We start from the raw sequence: 24,637 nt of genomic DNA, 5'->3' as shown, positions 1-24,637 counted from the left end.
GATCGAGAGTGGGAGAGCGGCCCGGAGGAGCATAGAACGGAGCTTTTGGAGGCGAACCCGAGGACGACAGGAGTAAGCCAGGAGGCCACCGGATCCGTGAATCGCCGTGCCACACTCCCGAGGGAGGAGTGTGGCTACAACAGGTACAGCAGCGTTTGGCGGGCTGGGTAGGAAGACGGGGTTCTTCTAAACCGTAGCCGCATGTGTGCCAGAATATCTGCCCAACCTTTCTTTGTCCTCACCGAGTAAATATACCCCTCCTCACCAGTAATCACGCTTCTGCACCCTCGCACGTTTAATAAAGTGTTTAGCATCTTAGCACGGGTGTCCCCTGCACTTGCCCGGTTCCCTGTGGGAGAGTCCAGATAGGGTACATATCCTGATGATCTGTACCTGTTTCTTTTCCCTGGCGGAGTCCAACGAGGAGTTAGGAAGAACGGAACATCCCCTGAAGTCTGCTTCCTAACCATCTGGAAACAAGACCATAACCAGACGCCATCACGGACCCCAGAACTTTTCAGAGAGACACCTTGACAACCCGCCATAAAAATATGTTTTCCAAAATAAAACCTTACCTACCCCGAACTGGTCTTAGATCCCACGCCACAGTCACACACTACAACATATTTCCCTTTAAACCGAAGATAACAGCCTACAATAAAAAACTAACCAAAAAGCAAAAAAACTAGAAAATGCATTTCCAAAAGCTGCAAAAGAGAAACTGTTAATACAAATGAACAATATTAAACTTTGTTGGTACCTTAGTAATGTGCTTACTTCTTGGCTTCACTCCATCTGCAGCAATAACGCTCTGAAAGGAGAAATTACTGCTGTGAGTCTCAGAGTCTTCAGTATTACTGGTCTCAGTCACGAAGACTGTGGTGTCGGAAGATAATTTTCTCTTATTTGGCTTCATAGATCCACCAGTCACGCCATCGCTATTAGCAGACAGGCCACTGTCAGCAGCATCATACCTTCAGGCAGACCAGCAAAGCGGATCTCACCACTCACATTGGGTGAACAGACTCGCCTCTGCTATATACATCCACTCTGTTCTCAAATTTGCTTGGGGCTGCCAAAATGCAAAGAGCTGCAATATATTCGCCACACTTTCCTGACTACCTTGTTTTAAAAAGTTGTGACATTCAAGCGTGATTCTTGGTTCATCACCAAGCTGAATTTTTTTAGAGGTTCTATTGCCACACAATACTATTCCCATATTCCAGTTTGTCCACAGGGTGCTTCAAGCCTGGTAGGTTGTCTCCTGCCTGTTTTGCAGATAATTTCAGATAGTTTCTGTAAGAAACTGAATTAATATTTACGGTAGATGAGGAACAATCACAACCGTTGTCAGAATGAACTTTCAAAGCCATTCAATTAACCTAGGATCAACCCCCTGGTACCTAAGCACGGAACAGGCAGGCTTAACTTAAGGTAATATGTCAAATATTTATGCAGAAACCAAAAAAGTAAAAGTCAAAATGCAAAACAATAAAAAACCCGAACCAAAATAGAAAAAAAAAGGTAAAATGTATTGAATAAAATGACACTAAAATGACAAAATCCAATAAGGGGAATGAGATATAAACTGTAACGCTGTAAGAATCACAAGGTGCCAATGGATGAGGGGCCCGAGCATGGATTAGTCTCTCTGGGGCTGACTGCCAAGTCTGAGTGAACTTGTTCTCCCAGCTCAGCAGGAAATCACTATACCGGAGGAAGGGCTTTAAGTGGAATGAAAAACCTTGTGATGGCTCCCAGAGGGAAGTGGTCGAAGTAATGAAGGGCGTGGCTTAAAAACCCAAACTGAAGTCCATGCTCGGCATAGTGTGTCGCCCCACTGGTATTTTGCTGCTTCGCCATTCCATCCATATACAACAAGTAACATTACATCTACTACAAGCCAGGACTATTGGCTTTGTCAATGGTTGTTAGTTGCATAAGATAAATATGCAACAGCGATGGCTTCAAAGCTAGAGGGGGGCTGCTAAGGGTGAGAGAGGGCTGCGAGAGGTGAGAGAACTAGCTGGTGTGAGAGCGGCGCTGCAAGGGTGTAATGGGTGCTGTGAGGGTGTGATGGGTGCTGCGAGGGTGTGATGGGCGCTGCGAGGGTGTGATGGGCGCTGCGAGGGTGTGATGGGCGCTGCGAGGATGTGATGGGTGCTGCGAGGATGTGAGAGGCGCTGTGGGGTGGTGAGAGCACGCTGTGAGGGGTGCTGCTGGGGATGAGAGTGGCGCTACTAAGGGTGAGAGCGGCTCTGCTAGAGGTGAGAAAGAACTCCAGGTGGTGTGAAAGCTGCACTGCTTGAGCGGGAGAGGGCCTGGTGGGGGTAACAGATGTGCTAAAGAGGGAGCAAAAGGGCACTGTAGTAGACAAGCAGTAATTCGGGGGTTAGAAAGGTAACACAGGGTTCAGGGACGGGGGCTGCAGGGGGCAAGGGATGCCCTGCAAGGGGGGAGAGGGGACATTGCTGATGGGAGAAGGGCACTTACGTGTACCTGGGAGCTGTGCACGAGAGGGGATCGCTGCAGACTTCATCGAGGGCATTGAAGAGGGGAGGCTGGGGGCACTACCACAGTGAGGAGTGCCATGGCAGTGGCTAACAACAACAAAAGGATGGAGCAGATAGTGTGATACGTGTGTAAACGGGCGCCCCTCTGGTGTGAGATTGGATGCCCCACGGAGGGAGGCCGATCAGCGCGTCACTGGTTGAAGGTGTAACTCGGGGAGTGATCAGAGGTGCGCGTCTGGTAGTGAGCCGTCACAGTGAGATCTTGAAAGGAGTGAGTTTGTATGGGAGGGGAAGTCCCTGTCTACCGGGACTGTGTGTGCACGAGTCTGGTTGAGGTGTGAATAGGGCGCACACTGCAAGAAGTCACTGTGGGGAGAGTGGATGTGTGCACGGGTGATAGTGAGTGTATGGAATCACCGAGTGAAGGTTGCATCCGTGCAGGTGGTGAGGAAGCAAGGAGAGGGTGAACCAGTGTGTTTAATGACTGTCTGCTGGAGGGCTGTGTGCAGCGATGAAGGGCTGCTCGTTGACGGTGTGTCCAGCGTGATTGTGAGGGGACTGTGAGTGCAGGTAGTGTCTGAGAACAACTGTCTGCCAGCAGTGCGTGATACGGCACTGATGCCCTGAAAACGCGCTGGCGGTATATATATATCGCTGTGACACCCCTCATGGAAAGGGCGTGCAAGGCGCGTGTCTTCAGAGAAATGTGTGCACCGGGAACCATTGTGCAGACGTTATATCAGAGGGAGTGTGACAGTGAGATTGTGCATAGAGAGGCTTCTTGCAGAAAGTCACTACAACAAAGTGTGTGCAGGGGGAGTGCGTGTATGAGGGTCACCAGCTAGGAAGTCACCACAGCCGATTAGGAAGTCACTGCAAGAAAAGTGTGTGCAAAGGGGGTCACCAGCTAGGTAGCCACTAGCCACTGCAGGGAGAGTGCGTGCAGGGTGAGTGCGTGCATGGTGAATACCAGCTAGGAAGTCACCGCAAGGAAAGTGTGTGCAAGGTAAGTGCGTGCATGGGGGGTCACTGGCTAGGAAGTTATTGCAAGAAAAGTGTGTGCAGGGTGAAGGTATGCATGGGGGTCACCAGCTAGGAAGTCGCTTTAAGGAAAGTGTTTGCAGGGTGAGTGCATGCATGGGGGTCACCAGCTAGGAAGTCCCCATTCAGTTGAGAGTAGAGCCAGATCATATGAAATTCCGAAAACAACTAAAAACCTGGCTCTTTTAGTCAGCTGAGCTCTCCTACTTCCTGGATCAGTTGGTCATAAGTATCCTTGCTATCTGCCAGCGCTCTGAGACCTTCGGGTGATTTATGCGCGATACAAATGAAATAAAATGGAGAAAAAAAATGGAAATTAAGGAAAGTGTGTGCAGGATGAGTGCATGCATGGGGGGGTTACTGGCTTGAAAGTTATGTGGCCTACACGGTCATCCACTCGAAAGGGTGCTCTGTTCTGTATTTTTATATGTGTGGTATACGAGTCTCCTTGTCCACCACCACCACCATGTCCACCACCACCACATCCACCACCACTACATCCACCACCACAATGTCCACCACATCCACCAATACCACCATGTCCACCACGGCCACCACGAGGCCACCACCACATCCACCACCACCACATCTACGTCCACCACCACGTCCACCCACACATCCAACACCGCATCCACCACCATCGCGTTCAACACCACTGCGTCCATCGCCACCACGTCCACCACCACCACATCCACCACCACCAACTCCACCCCAAACACCACGTCCATAACCATTACCATGTCCATCACCACCACATCCATCACCACCACGTCCACATCGTCCACCCCCACGATGTCCACCACCACCACATACACCACCACTACCTCCACCACCACCATGTCCACCACCACCACACCCACCTCCACGTCCACCACCACCATGTCCACCACGTCCACCACCACCATCACGTCCACCACTAACACGTCCACCACCACCATGTCCACCACGTCTACCACCATCACCATGTCCACCACCACCACGTCCACCACCATCACCACGTCCACCACCATGTCCACCACCACCACATCCACCAACACCCCATCCACCACCACCATGTCCACAACCACCGCATCCACCACCACGTCCATCACCACCACCACATCCACCACCACCATTTCCACCACCACCTCGTGCACCACCACCACATCCACCACGTTCACCACCACCATGTCCACCACCACCACCACGACACCCACCTCCACCACCACGTCAACCAGCACCACACCCACCACCACCACGTCCACCACCACTACCACCACCACCACATCCACCACCACCACATCCTTCATCACATCCACTACCACCACCACGTCCACCACCACATCCACCACTACCACGTCCACCACTACCACGTCCACCACCATGTCCACCACCATCACGTCCACCTCCACCACCACCACGTCCATCACCACTACGTCCACCACCACTACGTCCACCACCACCGCGTCCACCACCACCACCACATCTACCACCACCACGTCCACCACCGCCATGTACACCACCACCATGTCCACCACATCCACCACCACGTCCACCACAACCACTAACAACACCATGTCCACCACCACATCCACCACTACATCCACCCCCATCACGTCCACCACCATAACATCCACCACCACCACATCCACCACCACGTCCACAACAACCACATCCACCACCACCACCACCACCACGTCCACCACCACCATGTCCACCACCACGTTCACCACGAGGCCACCACCATGTCTACCACCACCACGTCCATCACCACCACATCCACAATGTCCACCACCACGTCCACCCCCACATCCACCACCATGCCACCACCACTACGTCCACCACCGCGTCCACCACCACTGTGTCCAACACCACCGCGTCCATCACCACCTCGTCAATCACCACCACGTCCACCACCACCATGTCCACCACAATGTCCACCACCACCCCCACCACCAGCATATCCACCACCACCACGTCCACCACCACCAAGTCTACCACCACCATGTCCACCACCACATCCACCATCACCACCATGTCCACCACCACCGCATCCACCACCACCATGTCCACCACCTTAATTTCCTATGCAATGAATAACGTTAAAAGATTTTTCAGTGGCGCATCTGCAGAAAAGTCCTCTTCCTGTTGGAAATTAAGAGGAACTTAACCCCTCACCCAAACAATACATTTACGAAAAAAATTAACTGAATGAGAGCCGTGGCCTGCGGCCTTGGTGCTACAGTAGTATTACACCTGGAGGCCAAGAAACCAAGCGCGTAGAAGCCCTGAGAGCACGGCCGCCACGCCGCAGATGCACGCACCGCGGCGGCCATCTGTGGGTTCTGCCCCGGTAGCTCGCGTGGTTTAATGTTACAGGCCATTGGCTTTGAATAGATCCCACGGGCTTCCCAGGGGCGGGATACACTTACAGGGGCAGATTTAATCTTCCATGAAAAATCAGTGGGATGCCAGTGGAGCATGGGACAAAGAGGCGCGAGTGGTTTATAGCCGCTGCCAAAAGGACCACTGGACATAACTTCTTCAAACAGTATATGTCCATCTTCACCATTGACCCAGTAATGCACACCAGAACCGGAGTCCTCAAGGACAACTGTGGCAATCAAACCACACACACAGGTATCTAGGTAATCCATAGGATTGCTTCTGTTGTGGGGTGGGAAGGGGGAATTCCATAAATCTAATGCCATTTGAATATAATTAAATTGGGGACTTTACTGTAAGGAAAATAGTACTTCAAGGTAGAATTTATGCCACACACATGTTTATTTGTTGACAGGAAAATACACTATGCAAAATGTTTCAGTAACTGACAGCTTTTGGTTAAACCTGGGCAGAATCATTCAAATTCAAACTTTGTTGACAACGAATTAGAAATGTATGGTTGTGTGTACAGCGCCCTAGGCCATTAGGGGCCCACACAAAAGCTTCAAATTTAAGTTTTCTAATGTTACTAAAAAGACCATGAGACTGAAGAACACAAGCATTTGCAATGCAACAGGTAGCGCATTTACACGAGTTTAAGCTATTGGGATTGTAAATGACAAAGCATTTTATTTATGTTTTGAAACCCAAAACATAAATAAAAGGCATTGTCATTTACAATGCCAATAGCTCAAACTTGCGTAAATGTGAGACCAATTGCATTGCAAATGCTTGTTCCAGTTTGTTGTGTGTCCAAACACCCATTTGGTAGCAAGTAGCAGGTTTACCCCAACTGCCTGGTATTTAGTAAACATCAAATGAATCGCTAGTGGGCTGCCAACTATCAGGGTCGCACTGAGATAGAGAATATTTACGGGCACCAAAATAAAAATGCTCACCATTAGTGAATAGCTGAAGAAGTGGCATCTATAAGCTAACTGTAATGCACAGCTATCATGCAAAAGGAAAATAATATAAGACTACTGCATAGAATATCTGTGCAATGCAGTAAAAAAAAGTACATAGATATGCAAGTCAGATTCAGAGAGCACTATATTCATTCTATATCATGCATTACAATATTTTAGCTTTCTCCCACTGGAAACTTGCTCAGCCCAATGAAAGTCAATGTTAACATGTTCCCCCATGTTTCATTAAAACTCTCCCACATTGTTGTACCAAAATACATTTAAGACTTCTTTATTCATGTACATGAGGGTATACGCTGCTCATGTGCGTGCTTATATTACGTGAATGACGGTTCATTACCATTAAAGAGAGGCATAATAGATGTGCAATGTCCCTCTCTGTGACATTACTGCACACTGCCTATGCTAATTAACAAACCCTGCCCCTCTGAAACCTATTTTTTGTTTTGTTTAGGGCTCGTGCCCCCTGTACTTTTCATTTTTGTACTTGCGGTTTGCTGTTTTGAGTATCTGTATGGACTTAATATACAAAAGTGATGTTATTACAATCCTTAAAATAGCAAATGTGTCACAAATTGTGGATTACGTGAGGACGGAGGGACAGGAGACTGATTAGTTAAGTGGTGAATAAATACACCAGCCTCGTCACACTCACACTTCCTTGAAGACTTGACAAGCCTGTCTGCTCAACTGCGACCTCTTTTTGAAGAACATGGAAATACACATGTAGCTGGGGTGGTCGCCGGGAGGATCTAGATCAGTGATACTCAAAGTACGGCCCGGGGGCCGCATAAGGCACTTCATGGTCTTTACATGCGGACTCCTGGGCAGCAGCAGCACTGGGCTGCTGTTTACTCGAGTCAGAACTAACATGAACAAGAAACGTACATATACAGCAAACACTTACTTACAGGTTAATTGCAGTTAGGAAAAGGAGGTAACTAGGCCTTTAACTTTAGGAACACCTTCATTCTTAAAGGCAGCCACTATATATCCATGCTTTGTTTCCCTACCCCGACTTTACACCCCACTGGCATCAGTGCGGGCCTCGGTCACAGCACAGACGAAACTTTGCGGCCCCCGGGAAAATGTTTGTGAGTACCCATGACCTAGATCAACAAAAGGCGATAGTAGTTAGGCACGAGGACGAAACAGAAGCATGCATCTCTAAAAGGCTCAAACAGGAACCAATGAAAACAAGCATTGGCACAGCCAATAGGTCTCGCCTTTGGGACCTTATAAGTGTTTAGCCATGCAACAGTTGTCGTTGCACCAAGGATATTGTGCTGGATAACTAAACACTTATAAGGTCCCAGAGGCGAGACCTACTGGCGATGCCAATGCTTGTTTACCTGATGGGCATTGGCTGACCGCTGCCTGGTCACTGAGGCCCTAGTGAGGTTGAGACATATTTGGGGGAGTTTTAGCCTCATCAGATGATGCTGTGCAGGCCCAGGCCCAGGTACAATGAGGCGCAGACGGTGCTGCCTGGTTACTGAGGCCCTAGTGAGGTGGAGACATATTTGGGGGAGTTTTATCCTCATCAGATGATGCTGTGCAGGCCCAGGTACAATGAGGCGCAGTCGGTGCTGCCTGGTTACTGAGGCCCTAGTGAGGTGGAGACATATTTGGGGGAGTTTTATCCTCATCAGATGATGCTGTGCAGGCCCAGGTACAATGAGGCGCAGTCGGTGCTGCCTGGGAGTGCGTTGCCAATGCTTGTTTACCTGATGGGCATTGGCTGACCGCTGCCTGGTTACTGAGGTCCTGGTGAGGTTGAGTCATATTTGGGGGAGTTTTATCCTCATCAGATGATGCTGTGCAGGCCCAGGTGCAATGAGGCGCAGTCGGTGCTGCTGGGAGTGTCTTTCACTTTCGATTGGCGGGGCGGCCCCCCTTCACTCTGGGGAAAGCCACAAACGGGATTCAAGTCGATCTTCTTATCACACAGACTTTTCAGGTGAAACAAATGTCCCCGTTTGCTGAGGCCTTGAAAAGAGACCCAACTCCAGCAGAGAGGGACAATGAGCATTGTGGAGACAAAATAATCATGTCTGAGGATCGATGCAACAACAACAAACAACAGATGTACCCCGGAGCAGGGCTTTAAGTGGGATGAAAAAACTGAGGGGTCTCTCAAAGGGGCGTGGCGAGTGTACTTAGGGGCATGACTTTAAAACAGTTATGCAAAAAATCTGTGCTTATCATAGTGTGCCGCCCAACTTGTATTTTGCGGTTTCTGTCATTGCATCCAAATATGTGATACAACAAGTAACATCATACCTACAATAAGTCAGGACTATTGGCTTTCTCAATGGTTATTAGTGGCATAGGATAAACAAGCTGCAACTATGGCTTGTTACATATAATATTGAAAAAGTTTCCAATTAAAGCCTTGGTGACCCTACCACAATGTTGCTGCTCTTTCGTTTCAGAAAGAGAAGGGAAATCCAGAAAGCAAATAACTCTTTAAAGGATTTCACTTCCCCCACAATGCTCACCTGGCATGACGTCATGCCATCACTTCTCCACTAGTGAGAAGTGAGCAGTGTGGGCAGCACACATCCATCTGCTTACTGTCTCCAAACGGGTCTCTATTCGGCTGTTTTGCGCCCTGGCACTTTTTTTCAGACTGCAGTGACAGCAAACTGCTGTCACTGCAGTCCGGAAAAAAACGGACCGCCTGAACCAGGGCTCAAAACAGAGCCCGATAGGGACCCGTTTCGAGGACCCCTGAAAAAAACTGCCGGTGCTCAGACCCCTTGAGACCTGGCCCACTTAAAGCCCTGCCCCGGAGAGCAGGCTCGAGACCCTCCAGCAGCAGACAGGCTTTGTATCTCTTGGCCTCACCTGGTCGGGCCTCACCTGGGGTTTATTTCGGGGCCTGGGCTCCCTGCTGAGCCCGAGTGCAGGACTGAACCATGAGCGCGGGGTAAAGAGGCCTTGGATTAACTGCGCATGCGCGGAGGACAGACACCTCTCCCCCCAAGGACCACAAGGCGCCTCGCGACACAGCAAACGCTGAGATTTCAGTGCAAAGCGTCTCGGGTTGGCTCCTCTATATTGGGGGAAGTGTCTTTCCTCTGCGCAGGCGCAGTGAGGCTGGGCGTCCTCTCTCCAGGGTTGTTCACAGGCTGTACTCCGTGCAAGGTTCTAACTCGGCGATAGGAAGTAGTATCTTCGGTCCGCACATGCGCAGCAGTGACGAGTGGTCCTGCGCGTGCGCAGCTGTGAGACGCCATGTTTTGTTCGCGCGCCTGTGGATCGGCGTGAGCGTGCGCGTCACTCCGGGGGCAATAACACACCGGGACACACTCCTCACAGGCAGCCGGGCCCCCAGCGTGCCCCCACCTCTCCCCCAGGCCCTGCAGCCCCCACTGAGCGGTGCACAAGGAGAGGTGAGCCACTCTAATGACAGTTTCCAAGCTCCATTGGTACTGGACTCTTTGCGCGTGCTGGAGACGGTGTCTGTTTTCTACGCATGCGCAGTTGCACGGCGCGTGAGACTGCGTGGCTGCAGCAATCCCCGTTTCTAAGGTGCATTGGCACTGTCATCTTTGCGCGTGCAGGAGACAGTGTCTGTTCTCCGCGCATGCGCAGTTGCACGGCGCGTGAGACTCTTTTATAGACCTGTCTGCAGCATCCCGGCTTCTAGGGTGCGTTGTTTGTATCTGGGACATTTCAACGGCCGCTGGGGCTGGGAGGAGGTTGGAGCCCCCAGTGTGGTCATGGGACGGGCGGGGGGAGCATTGAAGTGTTGAAGAAGCCGAGTCAGTCACCGGTCACTCCTTGTACAGACCCTCCCAGGGATCATAAGAGGGTCAGTCACCGGTCACTCCTTGCACACACCCTCCGAGGGATCATAAGAGGGTCAGTCACCGGTCACTCCTTGTAAAGACCCTCCGAGGGATCATAAGAGGGTCAGTCACCGGTCACTCCTTGCACAGACCCTCCGAGGGATCATAAGAGGGTCAGTCACCGGTCACTCCTTGTACACACCCTGCGAGGGATCATAAGAGGGTCAGTCACCGGTCACTCCTTGTACAGACCCTCCGAGGGATCATAAGAGGGTCAGTCACCGGTCACTCCTTGTACAGACCCTCCCAGGGATCATAAGAGGGTCAGTCACCGGTCACTCCTTGTACAGACCCTCCGAGGGATCATAAGAGGGTCAGTCACCGGTCACTCCTTGTACAGACCCTCCGAGGGATCATAAGAGGGTCAGTCACCGGTCACTCCTTGTACAGACCCTCCGAGGGATCATAAGAGGGTCAGTCACCGGTCACCCCTTGTACAGACCCTCCGAGGGATCATAAGAGGGTCAGTCACCGGTCACTCCTTGTACAGACCCTCCGAGGGATCATAAGAGGGTCAGTCACCGGTCACTCCTTGTACAGACCCTCCCAGGGATCATAAGAGGGTCAGTCACCGGTCACTCCTTGTACAGACCCTCCGAGGGATCATAAGAGGGTCAGTCACCGGTCACTCCTTGCACACACCCTCCGAGGGATCATAAGAGGGTCAGTCACCGGTCACTCCTTGTACAGACCCTCCGAGGTATCATAAGAGGGTCAGTCACCGGTCACTCCTTGTAAAGACCCTCCGAGGGATCATAAGAAGGTCAGTCACCGGTCACTCCTTGCACACACCCTCCGAGGGATCATAAGAGGGTCAGTCACCGGTCACTCCTTGTACAGACCCTCCGAGGGATCATAAGAGGGTCAGTCACCGGTCACTCCTTGTACAGACCCTCCCAGGGATCATAAGAGGGTCAGTCACCGGTCACTCCTTGCACACACCCTCCGAGGGATCATAAGAGGGTCAGTCACCGGTCACTCCTTGTACAGACCCTCCGAGTGATCATAAGAGGGTCAGTCACCGGTCACTCCTTGCACAGACCCTCCGAGGGATCATAAGAGGGTCAGTCACCGGTCACTCCTTGTACAGACCCTCCGAGGGATCATAAGAGGGTCAGTCACCGGTCACTCCTTGTACAGACCCTCCGAGGGATCATAAGAGGGTCAGTCACCGGTCACTCCTTGTACAGACCCTCCGAGGGATCATAAGAGGGTCAGTCACCGGTCACTCCTTGTACAGACCCTCCGAGGGATCATAAGAGGGTCAGTCATTTCATGGTTTTGCAGATTTTGTTTTCTGAGGAAACCAAAGCCCCCTCAAGACGCCGCATTTGTCATACACCAGATACTCCTGCAGTGCAGTTAGGATGATGATACTAAGATATGGGCTGGATCTGAGCCTATACCTGCGTAAAATTAGTGTCATTTAAGCAATACATATTCGGAGGGCACGAATGTGTGTTTGTCGACATGGCCGAACATACTATTCAGTGGACTAATAATTACTGTATCGAGTTACTCTTTCTCTTAACTATAATACACTTGCACCGATTATATGGGCCCGGACTGAAAGCTGGGTGTTTCCGGTTATCATACCAGGTTTGGGCACACATACTCATCCAATATGGCTGAGTTTACTAAACCGTCGAATCGGAGAGGGGGAGAGGTGTCATATCTCCCATTAAAAAAAAAAATAATAATAATTAATGCACCTTGTTTTTAAACTGCATAGCTAGAATTTGACATTTTACTGAAGGTTTTATGTTGAACTGACTGGAGTAAAAAAAAAATTAGGGAATATAACTTATGTCGTTTGTTAGATAACTGTTTTTATATTGTCAGCATATTGTAATGATTTTAAATAATCGAACAATAAAAGCTTTTTCACCCGTCGAATCAAGCGAAACGGTCTAGCTATTGCACGGTTGGCACTCTTTTACAGTGCTTCTGGCATCCGGCTCTGAACTCTCGACCATACTGAGTTGCCGGGTGACGAGTGAGGATCACAGAGGATGCCGCATACAGGTTAGAAGTGACGCCGGTTAGAGTTAACTCGCACCACGCGCCCTTTTTCTTCCTAGATATGGATGTTTGCTCGGATACTAATGGTAGTCCCCGTTTGTCCTTTGTATTTGCCTTGTAGCATCCAAGCACGGACTATAATACCAAACCGTGCTTTTTGAAAATAGAAGGATCTTTACAGCGCGCACACATATTGTGCACTGATTTTGGAATAAGCCTCATTTCTGCTTCTAATCAATACACAGGGTATAAATAAAAACCCTCTGTAGACTAATGATTCCCGAGCACGTAATTAAAGCCACAAACCCCAACACTAGAAGTTGATGTATGTCACCGGATATGAGCACTTACCATATACTCACATAATAGATGCTATATAAGTATGATGCAAGGGCTAAATTTACACTTGTATGATAATCATAGTACCCATCATCTTTGTACAGATAATTTAACAAGATTGACGTTCAAGATTACGTTTATTACCCAGCCGATCTTAGGCTGGGTCGGAACTATAACCAGCCAGAAGGTATGTTTCTTACCTCCTGGTACTAAATAAATTCACAATCTTGGGATAATGAGCAGTTACTAAATATGGTCACATCTGGCTACCCTCTTTAGGCATACAAAGAGAAGTTGTACTTTACAAGGTAGGCCTGAGCTTTTCTGCTCAGTGTGTGTTTGGGAGAGGACACAGATGAGTGTATTCTCACTGACGTATATTATTAAGTATAGTAATGCGCTTGACCCTTCCTACACTTTCCACCACGAGCACCATGGTTTTTCTTTGTGATGTTCTTGATCTGTTGCTTATACTTCAACCTTTAACCCTTTAACCCAGGATATTGGGGGCTTTTGTCTCTTCCTGTCCCTCACCCTTTTTTTCCCCATCTACTACCTCCAAGTGCTGGTGGGATTTGTGATGTTGTATCACAACTTTGGAAATGTCATAGCATGGATTCTGCTAAAGTGATTTTAATGTTACAATGCCCGAGGAATTGCTGGATTACATGAGGTTTTCTGTTTTTCTTTCTCAGCCCTGAGGAAGTCGTGGGCCCTTCCCCATACGACGAAACACGTGTTGGCTGGATTCTGAGCAAGATACTAATATTAAAAGCATCTTGTCTAACTATTGTGCTCATTCTGTAACTTGAAAGTAATTTAACTTGAAAAAATCTGTACTTTGGTGTGATAGGGCTTTACATGTACGTTTGAGATCTGCGGATCTATTTTAGGGGATTTTGGATGATTGCCCCTCCCTAAGCACCCACTAAAACAAATAATCTCCAGTAACCCAATATTGCCGAAAGACCTGAGAGTGCCATAATCCATCCAGGATAAAATCATCCCAGCTTTTCTCATAGAAAGTAGTAGTCTACTTTTGTGTGTGGAAGTGGTAAGTCATTCACCAAAGATTAAAGCCACAGGTTTGGATTCGGGCAGCGCTCTTTCAATGACGAGGCTTCTAATTTGTTACTGTGTCAAATCCATTGGGTCTGGGAACGAAACTAGAATATCTGCAAGAAATGTGAAATACATTGATTGCAACTGTTGTATGTATTCAGGAATTGCTGCTCCCCATCGGAATTGATACACACATGTACATTAAATAATGCGGCTGGTGATACTAATGTTTCTGCGGAGAGATTGGATTTTTGTTGAGTAGTAGCTCTGATTGTAAATTATCCAGCTCCAAAGAATGCGTACCACACTTTTATCACAGAAATGACTGTATTTTATGAGGATTATAGCAATGAGTTACTGGTTTTGTCATAGAGATCCTTTTGCTATTCGTGCAATGTCTGGTGCACTACAGCACCTAGCACTGAGCTGGGAGAGTGGAGGGTCAGGTGCTGTATATTCAGAAATAACATGGGTTTAAAACCACCTGCTGACGAATTCCTTGTGTGTCCAAGAGTTCTCAGGCAACAATAAAAATGTAAAGATGCCTCCTGTGAATAATGTTCCTGCTGGAGAGAGAGAGGCATTTTGTCTAGTGCCTGTTTTTCCTCATCATGAAGTAGCGGAAAGGGTTAATGTGACTACTGCAAAGAACGTGTACTATGCAGACCACTTAAGAGCATTTTATGTGGCTAGCTCAATGAGTTACAGCTTGTCGCAGAGGTCCTTTTGTTACTTGCATTTCATTAGTTACAATCCTAAAATGGCACAGTTAGGTATGAACTGTCTTCAAGAACTGCATTCAAACTGTGTGTATAGGTTAGAACATTCTTTTCTCCCCCAGTTTTTCATTATCCTAATGCTGCTAAAAAGGGTTAGTTCTCGTAGATGAGCATTCTTTTTACTTACGCCAATTACTGTGGTATGTTTTAAATCCTGAGTTTACGCTTCTCCAGACCATATACTCTTAAAATATACTGCACACTTATATCTATGACGTGATTCCTACAACTTGCAATCCTCACCGTCATATGTAACATTTCCTATAGACTACATTTACACAGATATGATTAATTGTCTCTGTATAATGTGTGTGTGATGTATCGATCTCTGACACTCCATATTGTTATGAGCAGCTCTATAAAACAAATAAAACTTATATGAGAAGGTAAGTACCCTTCCATTTTCATAACTTAATTTTGATAGCAAGAAAGTGTCACTCTAAGTGTCACACATTTGGTCGTTGGAAGACATTCATAAGTACACTGAAACTATGAAAATGTCACACATAAGCAATCTGAAACCTTGGCAGCTATGGAGATTTAGTGTGCCTCACTCACATAACCGTCCTGACCCAGTCAGCCACGGTCGCTCCACTCGCTCCCTGAACCCTTTTGCGCCTGATTGTGCTCCGATCTCGCCTGGAGACGGATATTGCCCTCAGCCCTGCTGCTTGCTTGCTGATTGTGCCCCCGAGATCGCCTGTGGTCATATTGTTGTGCCTGGTATCGTATTTGTATAGATATTGGTATCGTATTTTGTAGCTATTTATTTGTTCTGCCTTGCATTGTGCCTGGTTGTGCCCCCGATCCCCTCACTACATTTTGGACATTTTGGACCGTGCCATTTGGTCCTAGCACCCTACCGCTGCTCCCCCGCGGCCCCACCCACGTTCCCTCAAGCTTTCCCTGGACATCGCCTCCCCGCTCCCGCCTCCCAGCTGCTCCTCCCTCCCACTACCAACAAATAGATAGTCCCGCGAGCGGAAGCGCTGTGACCGTCCTGACCCAGTCTGCCACGGTCGATCCACTCGCTCCCTGAACCTTTTTGCGCCTGATTGCGCCCCGATCTCGCCTGGAGACGGATATTGCCCTCAGCCCTGCTGCTTGCTTGCTGATTGTGCCCCTGAGATCGCCTGTGGTCATATTGTTGTGCCTGGTATCGTATTTGTATAGATATTGGTATCGTATTTTGTAGCTATTTATTTGTTCTGCCTTGCATTGTGCCTGGTTGTGCCCCCGATCCCCCCCACTACATTTCGGACATTTTGGACCGTGCCATTTGGTCCTAGCACCCTGCCGCTGCTCCCCCGCGGCCCCACCCCCGTTCCCTCAAGCTTTCCCTGGACATCGCCTCCCCGCTCCCGCCTCCCAGCTGCTCCTCCCACGCTCCGCCCCCTCCGCTCTCCACTTATGACAGATACATTCGCGCGCAGCGGTCATGCGCAGCGGACGCGCCCCATGCGCGCCGAAGTCCCGCCAAAATTAAGCCCGTCTACACCCGTCCGCGCCTGGACCGCGCTCAGCGCCAGATCCCCTGGCCCCCGCTAAAACCTCTCCACCCGCCTAACGTACGATGCCGCAACCCTCTCTGCACTCAACACCGGCCGACTCCCCGACTGCCACCAAGCCGCCCCAGGACGTACCCATGGACCCTTCACCTGCCAATCCGGCAAGCTCTGCTGCATCAGGACCAACACTACAACCACTAACGCCAAACTAAGCTCAAACAACAACCACCTGAAGTGCATCCTGCTCAACACCCGGTCGGTCCACAGACCGGGTGTTCCATTGAATTATGGAACCTACTCGACACCATAACACCGAACGTCGCCTTTCTTACAGAAACCTGGATGAACGCCTCATCTGCGCCCGACATCGCCATAGCCATCCTGGACGGTTACAAGATCGTCCGAAAAGACCGCATCAACCAAACAGGAGGAGGCATCGCCATCGTCCACAAGACACCATCCGCATCTCGACCAGCTCCGACGACACCCTCAAAGCAGCCGAACACCTTCACTTCCAGATACACACCGACCCCAAGGCCACACTTAGAGGCACCCTCATTTACAAACCCCCAGGACCCCGCACACAATTCAGCAAAGACATCGCTGACTTTATCAGCCCACACGCCCTCCCCTCCGAGGACTACATTCTCCTAGGAGACCTCAACTTCCACCTGGAAATGGACAACGATAGCAACACCACCTCCCTTCTGGACAACCTCGCCAATCTGGGACTCAAACAACTGGTAAACACCCCCACCCACTACGCAGGACACACGCTCGACGCAATCTTCTCCTCCAGTAAGCACGTCTCCTTCAATCACGCCACAGAACTCCACTGGACGGACCGCAGCTGCGTCCACTTTCAACTTCAGAAAGACCACGACCCACCACCACCCACAACAAGTCTCCCGCAGAAACTGGAACAAAATCACCACCAACCAGCGCACCACATTGCTAAACCAAAATCCTCCCGCCAGATCATCGGACCCAAATCAAGCAGCCATCAATCTCGCACAATGGATCACCCACTGCGCTGACGAATTAGCACCCTTGAAAAACCATCACAACAAGCCAGGAAGAAAAAAAGCCCCCTGGTTCAACGATTGTTATTGTTATTGTTATTATTAATTCCGGCTTTTATAGCGCCAACTCACCGGCAGGTCTCAGGGCGCTTATGACCGAAGGGCAACAACTACATAGTTATCAGAAGGAGGGGAGCAAACATGAAGTTTAAGCTGAGCTCAGTGCATCCCTAAACAAGAAGGTTTTTAGACTTTTTCTGAAGCAAAGGAGATTACCTTCTTTACGGAGGGTCTCAGGTAGTTTATTCCAAATTTTTGGGATCAGAGCAGAAAAGGATCTCCCCCCTTTTGTGGCCAGCCTAAACCGGGGGCACACCAACAACTGTGCGTCTGAGGATCTTAGTATTCGTTCCGGTTTATATACCTCCAGCCTTTCCTTTATGTAAGCGGGTGCTTGCCCGTAGATTGCCTTATGGGCTATACATAAACTTTTGAAGACAGACCTTTGCCCAATAGGTAACCAATGGAGGTTCTGCAACAGTGGAGAAGCATGAGATCTTCTTGGAAGCTTGAAAATAAGACGTGCGGCGTCGTTTAGGACCACCTGCAATCTGCTAATCAGGGTTTTTGGAAGGCCCAGGTAAAGGGCATTTCCGTAGTCCAGCCTTGAGATTATCGTGGCAGAGACTACAGTGCGAAGCATGGACTGGGATAGGAGAGGGACTAATTTTCGCAGTTGTCTAATTAGACCATTGCAGGTGCCAACTATAGAGGAAATCTGGCTACACATTGACAGTTCGCTGTCAATCTTGATGCCCAGGCTTTTCACCTTATCCACTGGTGTAGGCGTTGGACCCAATTCCTGGGGCCAGTACAAGTCACTCCATGGGGAACCTATAGATGATACAACTAGAACCTCTGTTTTTTCAGGGTTGATTTTCAGAAGGTTCATAGTCATCCAACTCACTGTAAATCTTAGAACATCTTGCGCGTAGGTCTGCGCCAGCGCTGTGTTCTCTATGCTCAACAATAGTTGGGTGTCGTAAGCGTAATTGAATACGCGACATCCCATCTTTGCCAGGGAGCTTATCAGTGGTTGCAGATATAGGTTGAAGAGGAGTGGAGACAATGCGGAGCCTTGGGGGACCCCGCATGTCAGGTTTCCCACCTCCGATACCTTATCCCCCAGCTGAATCCTCTGTGTTCTCCCTACTAAGAAAGATTCCAACCACCTATAGGCCGTATCTCGAATCCCGAAATTAGCCAGTCTATCCAAGAGCAGGGTATGGCTGACAGTATCGAACGCCGCCGACAGATCTAAAAGTATTAGGGCGCTCGGTTTCTTACTGTCAGCCATCCCTCTGAGCTCGTCCAGCACCGAGAGCATCACCAACTCGGTGCTGTGATGTGCACGAAACCCCGCCTGGAGATCATGGAGAGAATGATGTAACTCCAGAAACGCGGACAGGGACTTCAGCACATGTTGCTCCAGGATTTTTGACAGGAACGGGAGTTGAGAGATAGGCCTATAATTTTTCAGAATCTTAGGGTTTGCTCCTGATTTCTTCATTAGCGGCTTCACTCGAGCTTCTTTGAAGCTAGCTGGTAGCCGTCCTGTGTCTAATGAGTTGTTCAGGAGGGAGAGGATGTGGTCTTCCAAGGTAGGGCGTGCTAAACGAAAAACACTAGGGGGGCAGGGGTCCGCCGGGGAGCCGGATTTAACTTTGTTCATGAGTTGCTCAAGACTCATCGCATCCATCATTGGAAAATTTGAAATATGGGTTTGGGTTTCCATAGGAATCTAGGCATCCTGCAACTTGATGGATTTAGTCACAGTACCATTCCCAATGTCCTGTAAGATGGTCTCTACCTTCTCTAGAAAGTAGCTTTGGAAAGTGTCGCAGCTGATTGCTACTTCCATATTTTCGGATTTTTTGCTCAGTTCAGTTAATATTTTGAAGGTTTCCTTCTGGACATTTTCAGCTTGTTTTATACGCTTTTCATAGTATTTAGCTTTAGTGTCCAGGATGAGCTTTTTATGGATATTGAGCAAGGATTTATATTGCTCTCGACTTTCCTCATTTTTTTTCCTCCGCCAATTGATGACCTCAAGAACTCCAAAAAGAACTGCCGATCCCTCGAGAAAGCCTGGCGAAGAAACCCAACCACAGACAACATGACCGCCCTCAAGGACGCCACCCGCAAACACCACCAGCTGATCCGATCCACCAAGAAATCAGCATTCAAGGATCGACTCGACAACAACGCCCACAGCAGCAAGGAACTCTTCAACATCGTCAAACAGCTTACCAATCCCAGCGCCGGCACCAACGACATCACTCCCTCTCAAGACCTCTGCGACTCTCTAGCATCGTTCTTCCACAGCAAAATCACTGACATAAATAACAGCTTCGGCGACCAGCCCACTCCCCTTACCTCCGAACTGAAGCCCCCCACCACCACCCTCAGCGCCTGGAACCCGATCAACACCGAGGACACCATCCGCTTGATGAACTCCATCCACTCCGGATCGCCAACCGACCCATGCCCCTACCACATCTTCAACAAGGCCGACTCCATCATCGTACCCCAACTCCGAGATATCATCAACTGCTCCCTAAACACCGCTACCTTCCCGGAAAGCTGGAACCATGCCGAACTCAGCGCCCTCCTGAAAAAACCTACAGCAGACCCCACTGAACTTAAGAACTACCGCCCCATCTCGCTCCTCCCATTCCCTGCCAAAGTCATAGAGAAAACCGTCAACAGTCAGCTCGCCGCCTTCCTCGAATCAAACGGCTCCCTCGACCCCTCACAGTCCGGCTTCCGAGCCAAACACAGCACGGAGTCCGCCCTCATCGCAGCAAAAGACGACATCCGAACACTACTCGACAACGGGGAAACAGTTGCCCTCATCCTCCTGGACCTCTCCGCAGCGTTTGACACGGTCTGTCATAGCACCCTTGTACAACGCCTCAGCAACGTCGGGATACAAGGAAAAGCATTGGATTGGATCATCTCGTTCCTCGCCGGAAGAACCCAGAGAGTACGCCTCCCCCCTTTCAGATCAGAGGCCACCGAAGTCATCTGCGGCGTACCACAAGGATCATCACTCAGCCCCACCCTCTTCAACGTCTACATGAGCCCCCTCGCGACCTTCGCACGCCAACACAACCTCAACATCATCTCATACGCTGATGACACACAGCTGATCATCTCCCTCACCAAAGACCCAAACACCGCCAAAACCAACTTACACGAAGGGATGAAAGACGTAGCCGAGTGGATGAAGAACAGCCGTTTAAAACTGAATTCAGACAAGACGGAAGTCCTCATCCTAGGATCATCCCCCTCTGCATGGGACGACTCATGGTGGCCGCCGGCCCTGGGCAGTGCACCCAAACCAACGGACCATGCTCGCAACCTGGGATTCATCCTAGACTCCTCCCTCTCGATGACCAGACAAGTCAACGCCATCTCATCATCATGCTTTAACATCTTACGCATGCTCCGAAAGATCTTCCGATGGATCCCCGCCGAAACAAGAAAGACGGTCACCCAAGCACTCGTCACAAGCCGACTGGACTACGGAAACACCCTCTACGCCGGAATCACAGCCAAATTACAGAAAAAACTCCAACGCATTCAAAACGCCTCCGCCCGAATCATCCTAGACATACCCCGCCACAATCACTTATCCGGTCACCTGAGAGACCTTCACTGGCTCCCCGTCAACAAGAGAATAACGTTCCGTCTCCTCACCCACGCACACAAGGCCCTCTATGACCTAGGACCCAGATACCTCAACACGCGCCTGACCTTTTACAACCCCACCCGCCAACTACGATCGTCCAATCAAGCCCTCGCCGCGATTCCACGCATCCGAAAAGCCACCATGGGAGGAAGATCATTCTCCTACTTAGCGGCCAAGACCTGGAATTCGCTCCCCACCCACCTCTGCCTCACACAGAACCACCTCTCCTTCAGAAACCAGCTCAAAACATGGCTATTTGATAAGTAGCGAACCCCCCTCCCTCAAGCGCCTTGAGACCCTCTGGGTGAGTAGTCGCTATATAAATTTTCGACTTGACTTGACATAAATGCACGTTTTGCATCAGAGAGTGATTGACACTGCCAGGATTCTGTTCCAGTGTTAGCCAGCTAGGTGTTCGCTTGGGAACATTTAGGGGATGCTACTACTATTATAATAGTAGTATACCAGGGGTGTTAGCGTCTTCCTTGTGGCTTTATGTAGCTCATACAGTCCTAATCTCCCTGATGTACGTACTGTACTATGCAAAGGGAGACCAACTTGGCCCATCAAAAGAGGTTGGAGTACCAAAGATCATTCATGGAAATGAATTAATAGTTCAAAATGTAATTTTAGATTAGGAATCTAGGAATAGGTTATCTGATTTAAAATAATCAATACTGTGTCTGTCAAACTGTTTTTTGTAAAGAGAGTACCACCAATCATTGTTCTTTTCATCTTTATTCCTTTCATAAGCACCCAAGGGCAAGAGGGCACCTTCATAAGCAGCTGCCACCACCACCAGCGCCGCGGAACGTTTGAAGACAACCACAACCAGGTTGACTCCCACCACCAGCTCTGCAGCCTTGGCAGATGGTTCTGCCGACCCCAGTAAATCATGTTTATTATTATTTCTAACGTGTAACTATTCCCACTAGTAAAAGTATGGCCTTGTAAATTTATACTATTTACTTTTCTTCAACTTTACTATCAAAGGTTTTTTATCCCTTCATTTTCCAGTGTTTTTCTATCTTGTGCGGCTGACTTTCTCCTGGCTGTAACTTTTTTTCTGGTCCCCTGTTAGGTTTTGCAAGGACATTGATTCACCAAAATGCCAGGGGTATCAGAAGTGACATCACACAGCCTTTGACCTTAATGAATCATAGCATTTGTAAAGCGCACTACTTACTCTGGTTTATAGACGAGGGTTCCTCTGAGAGTGGTATTGGGGTCGGTGTGGATCTGGAAGTGGAGATGTTCGGTGGTGCTGAGGGCTTCGTCGGTGCTGGGCGATTCCTCCTCCTACTCTTTTGGTGCGGATCCTGCTGGTGATCTTGTAGCCTTCCGGGATGGCTATGGCGATGTCGGGTGCCGAGGAGGGGTTCAGCTAGGTCTCCGTCAGGAAGGTGACGTCTGGGGTGGTTGAGTCGAGTAGGTCTCAGAGTTTAACGACGTGTTTGCGGGCAGAGTAGGTGTTGAGAATCAGAGGAAGTTATATCACATGACCTTTAATCCTGAGTCTTTCTAGGAGGTGAAGTCATATAACCTTAATACTTAGGACATCGCAATAATTGACATCACTAACATTCTATAATAACTGCATCATTATTATGAAAATACAAGTTAAACAAATGTCTGTTTAATTTCCACCTGTATTATGGTGCTGATATGATCTTCGAAAGGGGTGGGAAATAATACTAGCTCTGAATTGTAGAAAGTGAAGCAAATGAGCCAAACCTCCTCTACGGAGTGCGCAGAGAGGTTCAGAAACTGAGGAAATGTTTTTAAGTATTGGGTCAAATAGTGCATTGTAAAGCACATTTTTCAAATAGATTAGCTAAAAAGGTCTCTCATTAAATATTCATGTCTTTTGCTATTATGCCAAGCCAATCGACCCCATTGTTTCAAAATGTGATCTAGGGCCCCTATATGTTAAAAAATATCTCTAGCATGTCAGGACCAGCATTTGATCATGGCTGCCCTGCTCCAATATCCCACTGTTGTGCTCCCATATGCAAAGACTTACCGCCAATGTGCAGTAATCATATCTACAAAAACATCAGCGAACACATACAGAGGAAAAACCCTTTAAGTGCAGCTAGTCAATCATCAGTCTTACACAGGCATCAGCAAACACACACTGGGGAAAAACCATACCATTGTAATGAATGTGGAAGTAGTTTTCATGACTCTTCCGCATTAAGGATTCATCAGCAAAATCGCACAGGGGAAAAGCCTTTCCAGTGCAGTGAATGTGTGAAAAGCTTTAGTCAGCTATCAATCCTGCAGAGTCATCAGAGAACACACACGGGCAAAACCATACCATTGCAGTGAATGCGGAAGTAGTTTTAGTAACTGCTAAAACCTAAGGATGCATCAGAGGACACACACGGAGGAAAGCCATAAGTGCACTGAATGCAGGAAAGGCTTTAGTCGCTCATCAGTTCTACACAGCCATAAGCAAAAACACACCTTCATTGAACACACATGGAAATAATCCAAGAGATGCAGAGAATCTGGCAAGACCCTAAACGCATCAACAATAATACTGACCCATTTGTGGACACACACAGGAACATAAAAGTGCAGTTAGTGTGATGGAAGACTTGACTAGAAGGAAAGAAATAAAACAGAAATATTTGTGGTATTATGAAAGTGTCTATTCTCAGCAAATGTTCATTTCTCTACATGTAGGAAAAACCAAGAAGTACCAGGAAGCTTATTGGGAGACTAGCATAATGTGGAATAAAAGAAAAGAAACATATCTTTTCGAGTGAACCAGACATAAAGGAAAGCATCCAAGCACAATGGATCACGCTACTGGTTAAAGCAACACTATGAACAATACTTGGACTCATGGGTATTTTCAGCTAAATTTAGAGATTACTGAGAAAACCCGTTAAGCCATGAACCCAAAACAAATGTACTCCCATGGAATGCTCATCCAAAAGTCAAAGGCAGTTCCTAATAGTGAACAGTGCAGTATACACGTCATCCACTCAGCAGGATGGTAAAGAGGCTTTACTCCAGGGGAGTGACAAGCACAAGAAGAGCCAACACAGGCTGACGCACAACATGCAAAATAGGCAAGCTACTGACAACATTTATCAAATAATATCCTAGGATAAAAGCTAGATATGAGCATAGTTTTTGTCTCTCCACTAAATAATACAAACAACCACTTACTAAGTACATGCCGTTCACTCATGTCTCTCTTCAATGAAGAGTGCTGTTACCACCAAATTTCCTGATACTCATTATACGAAACATAGATGGAAGAAAGGCTGAGTCAGTCATACCGAGCTGACTGGTGTTCTGCCAGTTTATATTTCTATAAACCCTACCATGGGAAGGCAAGAATAACACTATAACGCTATAAACTCTAAAGTA

The 24,637-nt window shown here is 48.6% G+C and overlaps 1 protein-coding gene and 1 long non-coding RNA gene across 3 annotated transcripts in view; one reads left to right on the top strand and one right to left on the bottom strand.

Annotated features, from left to right (window-relative positions):
- LOC144806491 (uncharacterized) overlaps window positions 1-10,030 on the bottom strand; it is a 45,504-nt gene extending 35,474 nt beyond the window's left edge. The window contains exons 1-2 of the long non-coding RNA XR_013605812.1: window positions 9,773-10,030; window positions 761-811 (exon numbers count right to left, since the gene is read on the bottom strand). This is a non-coding gene — a long non-coding RNA (uncharacterized LOC144806491). The remainder of the gene's footprint in view (window positions 1-760; window positions 812-9,772) is intronic.
- A 147-nt stretch (window positions 10,031-10,177) lies between these two features.
- Window positions 10,178-24,637, top strand: part of LOC144806508 (uncharacterized) — a 37,882-nt gene continuing 23,422 nt past the window's right edge. The window contains exons 1-2 of one of the 2 annotated variants that reach the window (XM_078672853.1): window positions 10,178-10,305; window positions 22,004-22,138. The gene's annotated coding sequence lies outside the window, so the exon portion shown is untranslated. The remainder of the gene's footprint in view (window positions 10,306-22,003; window positions 22,139-24,637) is intronic. The other variant, XM_078672854.1, reaches the window with a different exon arrangement.

Source organism: Lissotriton helveticus, assembly GCF_964261635.1.
Source record: "Lissotriton helveticus chromosome 1_1 unlocalized genomic scaffold, aLisHel1.1 SUPER_1_unloc_8, whole genome shotgun sequence".
Lineage (NCBI taxonomy): Eukaryota > Metazoa > Chordata > Amphibia > Caudata > Salamandridae > Lissotriton > Lissotriton helveticus.
This window is presented reverse-complemented; position numbering and strand designations above follow the sequence as displayed.